Source organism: Lepus europaeus, chromosome 5 (assembly GCF_033115175.1).
Source record: "Lepus europaeus isolate LE1 chromosome 5, mLepTim1.pri, whole genome shotgun sequence".
Taxonomy (NCBI): Eukaryota; Metazoa; Chordata; class Mammalia; order Lagomorpha; family Leporidae; genus Lepus; species Lepus europaeus.
In genome coordinates, this window is record NC_084831.1 from 116,025,200 (window position 1) to 116,034,564 (window position 9,365).

At 48.1% G+C, this 9,365-nt stretch overlaps 1 non-coding gene across 1 annotated transcript; it reads left to right on the plus strand.

The window, feature by feature from the left end:
* Positions 1-541: 541 nt before the first annotated feature.
* Positions 542-613, plus strand: TRNAE-CUC (transfer RNA glutamic acid (anticodon CUC)). Its single transcript has one exon. It is a non-coding gene; the product is annotated as a tRNA-Glu (tRNA).
* The last annotated feature ends 8,752 nt before the right edge of the window (positions 614-9,365 follow it).

The following is a 9,365-nucleotide window of genomic DNA, read 5'->3' on the forward strand; positions in this document are numbered from 1 at the left end:
TTCCATTCCCACGAACTTTCTGAAGAGTCCTCGTGTAAAAGGAGGGGGTTGCGTCTACTAGAGCGGGAAGCGCAGCAGGTTGGAAGAAGATCCCGAATCCAGTTTAGCGCTTGAGGTCGGTGGAGGCCGCTCCGGATTCGGCAGCGCACGCTGTGCTTTAGGGTGGCGGCGTGGCGGGCTGGGCGTGCCCGGTCCCTCCTTTCCCGGGGCGCCTCCCCGCCGCCGCCGCCGCCGCCGCCGCCGCAGCCACCGCCGCCTCCTAGCGCCCCGACGCCCGCCGCTCGCGCCGCAGCAGCTCCAGGTCAGTGCTGTGTGCGGCCGGAGGAGGCCACTTGCTCCGGGACTCGTGGACCCTGCGGGACTCGCAGGGCTCTACTGTCGGAGCAGGGACACAGGCGCGGGTGCTTTCCGAGCAGTCCCTTAAAGAGGCGGGAGAATGAAGCTCCAGCAGGAAAGGCAGATAGAAATTTCTGGGGAGCTAGAGGCTTCGGTGAGGGGTCATTTCTCCCTGAAGGAATGGAAAGGACAGACACGGTATGGCTCCCTGGTGGTCTAGTGGTTAGGATTCGGCGCTCTCACCGCCGCGGCCCGGGTTCGATTCCCGGTCAGGGAAAGTCCTCTTTGGCCTTACGGTGGGCTTCTTTTGATGTGTGTTTTGTTCTGTGGTTCCAGTTTTCCGAGACTGTTGGAGACATGGGATAAATGTCTATCCTAAACATGAAACTGCCATGAGATTTTTGACTAAGATACATTCCAGACTGTGGAATGGCTAGATGAAATGCAGTGTGAATTTAAAATCCAGATGTATAACACCCACTAATGGAGAAGCAACAATTACATGCACCAAAGTGTGTGAGAGAAGTCCCCATTTAAAATCAACACTAGAAATGGGTAATCATTTAGATATAATTGTTAACTTTGTTTGCCATTAAGCAATCGCTTGATAGTTAATTACCCCCAGATTATAATTCCACAAGAGACAAACTGTGTGGTATTTCAGCAAACTGAGTTCAAAATTCTGTACTCTGTTCTGGTGTTTACCCTTTTCTCCCAGATAAGATTGTTTGCAAACAAACAAACGAACAAGTCAAAAAACAAATATAATAGAAATGGCCAGGCCTTTGTGTTTGCATTGTTCTCCTTGGTTCTAGGTTCTGTGGATGTGCTCTGGCTTCCACACTCAGATGCCTGTGCTTGAAGGTTTAAGAACTTTAGAAGTGCAGTATACAACAGGGTCCTAAACTCCATCCTTGAATGTGTTCTCAGAAGGAAATCAGCACCAATAATAAAACCAGCAGCTTTTGAAGGTCTAAGACTGGTTGAAACCAGAGAAGTTTGATTTTTTTTTTTTAATTTTTAAAAGATTTTATTTATTTATTTATTTGAGAGTCAGAGTTACAAATAGACAGAGACAGAGAGAGAAAGGTCTTTCATTCACAGTTCACTCCCCAAATGGCCGCAATGGTCAGAACTGAGCCAGGCTGAAGCCAGGAGCTTTTTCTGTGTCTCCCACACAGGTACAGCTGGGACATGTGACCAGCACCCACTTGGGATACCAGTCCACCAGAGGACAAAAAGGGAGTGAGGACTGTGAATTTATCAACACAGTCCTAAGAATGTTGCTCGGCAAGTGAGCTGCTGGGCTTGGTGAGGTTTATCCGTCTCCTAGCAGAAATCTGAGAACACGGCAGTCAGAGCTCATGAGAGTTCAGATTCTGCCTTTGCAACCAACAGACCACGGTTTGTACAGTGAACCTTAGGCATCACAGGCTGTAGGCACTCATTCCGGATTTCAACCCTCCATTGTGGCAAATGTTAAGGGAATTGACCCCTTTAGTGCGTTTTATATGTGACAATGCCCTGAACCCAGGATCCCTTCTGATACCTCAAGCGTTTAACTCTTCAGTTGCAATCACACATTTCCCAGCCACACACTGAATGGGCTCAGAGGCCTCATTCGTGCCCTGAACCATTTTCCCTTTCTCACCAGTTGTAGCCAGGCTCTGCCGGTTGACATCACTCTGTCTCACACAGAGCGGACACAGGCCGGGGAGCTTAACGTGCCCTTGAGGAGCGGCAGCATCAGCTGCCGGCAGTCACTTGATGGCCTTTACTGGGAGCCCAGGTCTGGCAGGGGTGTGTGGGCAGCCGGGGTGTTGGCTGGAGCATCCTGGAGGCCCCTTTCCTTAAAGTGCCTGAGTTCTGCTGAGGGAAAGGGGGGGTGAAGACCCAGACCGGGGGGCGCTCAGCAGGGATTGCAGTGCAACTGCCCTTGACCTCAAGAGGCCAGCTATTCAGTTTCAACCAGATTTTAGCAACTGCTAAAACACCATTGCGTGTCTGGTTTCAGTCCTCACGTGTCACCTCTGAGCCTCCAAGCGTGTAAGACGACAAGAGGACTCCTACTCCTCCCCCCACACCACCACCACCACCACTGAGGGGTCATCCTGCATGACAGAATCCTGGAAACCTTTGTCATGCCTCCTAAGCCATACCTTTAAGATGTTTATTACTGTAAATAAATCAGCATGGGTGTAGCAGAAGGATGCAGATATAGGTATATGAAAGTGAATTGAGATACATAATATGGTCAGTCCCCCCCCCCCTTTTTAAATTTATTTATTTGAAAGGCAGAGGCAGAAAGGGGGAGAGAGAGAGAGAGAGAGAGCGAGAGAGAGAGCTCTCTCATCCACTGGTTCAGTCCCAACATGGCTGCAAAGGCCAGAGCTGTGCTAACCATATGGGATGCCAGCACTAAGGCGGCAGCTTTACCCACTGCACCACAGCACCAGCCCCCAGTTCCCTTTTTTAAAGGGCCCTAATGGGGGTGGTATTGTGGCTTTACCATGCAAAGCCGCTGCCTGCAACACCATTATCTCATGTGGGCATGCTGGCACTAGTTCCTGTCCTGGTTCCTTCACGTCCAATCCAGCTCCCTGCTAATGGCCTGGGAAAAGCAGTGGAAGATGATCCAAGTGTTTGGGCCCTTGCTACCCACTTCCAGATGAACCTCCTGGCTCCTGGCTTTTTCCTGGCCCAGCACTGACTCTTGTGGCCATCTGGTTAGTGAACCAGCAGATGGAAGATCTTTGTCTCTTTCTCAGTCTCTCCCCCATCTCTCTGTAATTGTGACTTACAAATAAACAAATATTTTCTTTAAAGGGGGGAAGAGTCTTAATTCAATTGGGAAAGAAGTGTTCATTTCACCAAATAATATGGGGCCAACTGCATATCTACCAGGGAAGAAAACCCGCAATCTTTATCTTCCTATATACAGAAAAGCTAATTTGTGTTTGATCACAGATCAAACCATACAAACTGTAAGGTTTTAGATAAAAAAATCTATGACCTAGAAGTAAGTAAATATTTCCTAAATATGAAATAAATAACTAAAGAAAAAAATTGGAGAGGTGCCCTACATGTTGGGTCTGGGAGTCATTCTGATCTTTTGAAAGTCAGGAGCTATGACATGTAATCATGCTTCTCTTGCTGAAAAGCAAAGCAAAGTCCACACTGAGTTACAAACTTGAGCACAACAAGAAAATCAACCTTCACATTGACCTTGGAGAGCTTTGGTTCTATTTGCCCTCTGTCCAACATCCAAAACACACATTAGTCCTGGCCAATATGCCTTCAAATGCCGTCTACACACATCTACAAGATCTTTCATCCATTGATTCACTCCCCAAATGCCTGCAATGGCCAGGAGCCAGGAGCTTCTTCTGGGTCTCCTATATTGGTGCAGGAGCTCAAGCATTTGGCCCATCTTCTGCTTTTCCAGGCATATTAGCAAGACTCTCGATTGGAAGTGGAGCAGCCACAACTCAAATCAGTGCCCCTATGGCTTGGCTTTACCTGCTACACCAGCGCCGGCCCCCTACTCTCAACTTTTAAATCATAAGTGAATGCCTCATAATACATCTTAGAGTCACAAATGCTAACACTCAACACATCAGTGAGGCCCCTGTCAGCATCACACACCACCATCATCACTCAACACTCTATGATCAAACCCAAGCACAGCAACTCCAAAAGTACCCTTACTGCATTGGGCTGAGGTTTCAATCAGTGGAACTTGTTCATACACTTACCCTCCCCTCCAACCATCCTATTGCCTAACTCAGCCCTTGCTGGATGGCATTTTGGTGTATCAGATAAAAGCTACTGTTTGCGATGCTGGCATCCCACAAGGGCACTGATTAGTGTCCTGGCTGCTCCACTTCAGATCTAGCTCCCTACTAATGGTCTGGGAAAAGCAGTGGAAGACAATGGGAACCAGTGCCATGGCACACTAGGTTAATCCTCCGCCTGCGGTGCCAGCATCCCATATGGTCGCCGGTTCTGGTCCCGGCTGCTCCTCTTTCAGTCCAGCTCTCTGCCGTGGCCAGGGAAGGCAGTGGAGGATGGCCCAAGTGCTTGGGCCCCGGCACCCACATGGGAGACCAGGAAGAAGCACTTGGCTCCTGGCTGTTGTGGCCATTTGGAGAGGGAACCAATGGAAGGAAGACCTGTCTCTCTCACTGTCTGTAATTCTACCTGTCAAATAAATAAATAAAAATCTTTTAAAAAGAAAATGGTTACTTAAAAAAAAAAAAAAAGAAAGAAAAGCAGTGGAAGACGATCCAAGTGTTTGGGCCCTTGCCACTCACATGGGAGACCTGGATGAAGCTTCTGGTTCCTGGTTTCAGCCTGGCCCAGTCCTGGCCATTGCAGACATCTAGGGAGTAAACCAGTGGATGGAAGATCTCTCTCACTCTCTCTCCCTCTGTAACTCTGACTTTCAAATAAATAAATAAATAAGTCTGAAAAAAAATTCAGACCTTGCTATCTTCTTTAGGTCAATACTTGCAATCTTTCAACATAACCATTTAGTTCCAATGTAGTGAGTGTTTGATTTAGCAGTTAAGAGGCTGCTTGGGACACCCACATCCCAAATCAGATGACTGGGTTTGAGTCCTGGCTCTGCTCCCATTTCAGCTTCCTACTAAGGCACACCCTGAGAGGCAGCAGGTGATGGTTGAAGTACTTGGGTCCCTGACACCCACAAGGGAGATCCGGGTTGAGTTCATAGCTCCTCTTTTTGGCCTGGCCCAGCCTGGGCTGCTGTGGGCATTTAAGGAGTAAATCAGCAGATGGGAGCTCTTCAGCTGTGTGTCTGTCTCTCAAAGTACTTTTCTTTAAAATGAGGTCAACACTTTAAATAAACAGTGTTTAAATTTATTGGGCTCTCTACAGAATCATTGTCACTTCTGTTCTACACTTTTCCATCTATTACTTCTCACCTCTGTTAATACAAGCTGATCAAAACCTGCCGCAGACCAACTCTCACAGAGTCAGCAGACCGAGGGAGAACAAGGGCGAAGGCTCTAGGAGGAAAGAAATCGGCGAGGGGAATGACAGACAGACACACTGCTTTGTGTATGCTGCTACGTTTATTTGCTGCAAAGCATAAGCTTTTATACCATTTTTACACGGAACTTGGCAAAGCAAATACAGGCTTCAAGGAAAAGATATTATGATTACAATCATTAATCAACAGGACATTCTAACTCACATGTGAGACAATAGTGGTTTCGGTTTTTCAATTTACATGTGCCGTGAGATTTGTCTTTACACTTTTATGAAAGGTCACACAGAGTTCATTTTTTAACTTAAGGACAATTTTCCTTTTATAAGTTTCTTGATCATTTCATCCCAACCTCCTCTCACACGCACTACTTCGCTACCTGAATAATCACTAGAGGGGGTAAAATATTTTCCCGCTTTCGGGGCCCACCGTGGGCGAGTCCACCACCGCCCACTAATTAGATATTGTTCATATCCTTTCAGCAAAGTTCTCTTGGGAATCTTTGCTAATTCTTGCTCTCTTTTGGAATCTTTTTGGGCGTGCACATTTCCTAATAACATCTCCAAGTGGGCTTCTGCCGTGCCATCTCCTTCATCAAAGCTAAGCAGCTCCAGCTGCTCTGTGGGATCAAGCAATGTTCCCAGAGTGTCATTTGGGGTCAATGCCCAGGCTACATTGTACACAGCCTGGATGAATGGCGGCGCCCACAAGGATATGTTCCCGAAGGTAAAATTTATTGAATCCTGGTGTTTCACCTGTACCCCACTTGACTGCACATAGCACAATGAAAAAGCACTGCTAAAATTAACAAAAGCAACAGCAAGGAACGTTCTCTGAGCCAAATTGTTTGCCGCCAGGGGCCATGAGGACCGCTGACTGCATAGGAACCGCCTGGGGCTTCACTCCGCGGAGCACTGACCCCAACCCTCCAGCCCGAGGGTCCCAACATGGCAGCATTTTTGCTACGCAGATGGGACAGCTGTGGGCGTAGCAAAAACCCAGCCTCCCTCCAACCAGTCTTTTCTATTGCGGCCTTTGCCTTGCCGAATCCTGAGTCATCATTTCACAGTGTAAACCTGGGCAAGCCTGTAGCCTAAAATCATAAGCAATGCCAACCTTCTTCCACTGGGGCACTGGAACCCTGTAGACCACTAGAGACGTTAGGAAAACACTTGCCATCCACTAACTTTGACAACCAGTGCATTCTGGACATGAGTTGTCTGTGGTATGTATGTACATGTTGGACACCCTCAAGTCTGGAAGTTCTTGAAAATTAGGAAGTGAGGATAAAACAGATCACTGCACAAGCATGCATGGCCCTCTTACTTTCTAAGTTTGCCTAGTCAGTTCCCTAGTGGCTGGGTGAAGGCCAACAAAATGTCTCTCTAGGAAGTTTTCTTGAGCAAGCATTCTGAGACTTGGTCTTAGAAGAATTTTTAGTAGCCAACCCTCAGAGGTGTTCCAAGAGCAGAGTCCTCCACACAGGGTCATTGGATCCCTCAGCTGAAAATGTATAGCTTTCAATTAGCATGGGACCCTACCTGCTCCCAAACCAATTCCAGATCCTGCTTGGTGTACAGCATCTATGCATCACCAAGTCCAAGGGTGCGGGAAATACCACCATGGACTATCAGATGTGTTATGAGCTATTAAGGGCGTCTTAAACGAAGCACACAGGTGCTTCAAAAGCAAACCTCTAATCTCCTACCTAAGTTATCCAGGCTTGTCGCATATGACTGCCTTTTTCCTTTTTCTCCATCACAATAATCTCATTTTTACTACCTCTGTTAAAATCTTTATTGCAAAGTTAAGTTCAGCTAAGGAGAAGGGAGAAAGAATAAGCCGGGCAGCGTTTGGGGGACACAGATTATCCGTGAAGGGTTCGCCCCCACGTTGCCTCGGCAGCCTTGAGTCTGGGTCCGGGCGCTGATCGCGGAAGGATCAATGCTGCCAATGAGCAGCAGCGAACGCGCCTCCTCCGAAGCAGGAGTGAGCGCCGCGTGTTTTTCTGGCGCGGAGCATTTGAAACTCATCTCCTTGCTACGCTGCTCCGTACAACCTTGGCACGGTGACCGGTGACCGTAGCTGTAAGCGCTGTGTCCTCGCGTATGGAGAATAACTGCAGTGTGTTTCTGTCTTTGGAAATGAGTTTAGAAAAAAAGGCTGGAAGATTTCTATTCCTTATTATGCTGGTTTTCTAGGGTCAGCACGCATATGAATACACCCCTGGTAGGAGACTTGAGAAACTCAGTCTTACCGTCTCCCTTAGGTTACCAATCCATAAACTTTTCTTGGTCCTTCTATACAGCACACTGGACCAGAAAGGAGAATAATTCAGCCACTGAGGGAATTTCTCTTTCTCACAAATCGTCAAAATGAGATTCTAAGGTACCTTTAGGGATCCAGTATCTAAGAAGTCAGTTTGTCATTTGAATACTAATTGTTGACCTCTTCCAACAGCGTGCCAGACAACTGCAGGTGACCTCACAGATGATGATGAGGTAGCGACAGATTTTTCAGGACTAGATAAAAAAAAGTCATCTTAAACAATCAAATGGACTCCCCAACTGACTTGATTGTTATTAAGAATATTCAAATCCCAAAAAACACCAAAAGGCGGAGAGTTATGTGGACTGTTTTACAGTTACTATCACCAGGAGCAGACAAGGGCTAGAACTGTAGCTATTGATGGGGAAGGGGCAGCTGGGCTTCCACATCCCTGCTTTCTTGATGTGGGACCCTGCTACCTGCCCCAGGACCTTGGAAGTCCTTCCAAGACACCCAGTCCAGTCCTGCTCTTGGTTTGTATTACAAGGGTCCCCGTCCCCCAAACTCAGGGCCCACCTCACGCAGCCAAGAGTAGAAGGTCAGATGATGCAGGTCCCTCCACAAGCTTTTCCTGAGCCCCGCAGTGTGCCAGGTCCTGCTTGCTTGGGCGCCAATGCCTCAGAGATGATAGACAATGCCTTACCCCCAGGAGTGCTGCCAGTCGATGTGAGGGGAGGAGTGAAGGGGGGTTAGGATAGGAGCTCTCGACACAACCTCACAGATGGTCAAAATGAGACTTTAAGGTAACTAGGGATTTTGTACCTAAGAAGTCATTTTTAAAATTTTTGAATATTTATTATTTACCTTTTCTAACATACTACCAGGCAACTGCAGATGACTTCGTGGAAGAGAAAATATTCAGAACTTCTGACTTAGGGGGAGTAGAAGCTGTTCGGGATGAGAGAGAAGCTGAAGTGCAGGGGGAGCCCTGGGAAGTGCTCCAGGCAGTGGGGAGCTCATGGGGTTTTGCTACTGCTCACTCAGAGCTGACCTCTGTAACTGCTGGGCCACAGTGGTCACTGTTTGCAAACGTGGCCATGTTGAAGCAGAGACTGTGTCCCCTTATCTCCAGTCACTTTGTCCAAATCTGCTTGCTTCAGAAGGCTGAGGGTGCACCCAGGAAGACCTCTACAGCTTTGGTGTTTGCATGGGAAACACAAGAATTGAGGTGACGCCGAAACACAGAGGCCAGGGAAATGGTTGTTACCTTCTTGGGGTTCTGGGCAGACAAAGTCAAGAGGGAGGGAGGCTCCTGTGGTTGAAACAGTTTTGTCCAAATATCCCCTGCTGTTGACCCACTGATAAGGAAGGCCATTGACAACAGAGAAGTCACACCTGGAGGTACTTCAAAGGTTTATGGCCGGCGCCATGACTTAACAGGCTAATTCTCTGCCTTACGGCGCTGGCACACTGGGTTCTAGTCCCGGTCGGGGTGCCGGATTCTATCCCAGTTGCCCCTCTTCCAGGCCAGCTCTCTGCTATGGCCCAGGAAGGCAGTGGAGGAAGGCCCAAGTCCTTGGGCCCTGCACCCGCATGGGAGACCAGGAGGAGCACCTGGCTCCTGGCTTCGGATCAGCGCGATGCGCCAGCCGCAGCGGCCATTGGAGGGTGAACCAACGGCAAAAAGGAAGACCTCTCTCTCTGTCTCTCTCTCTCACTATCCACTCTGCCTGTCAAAAAAAAAAAAAAA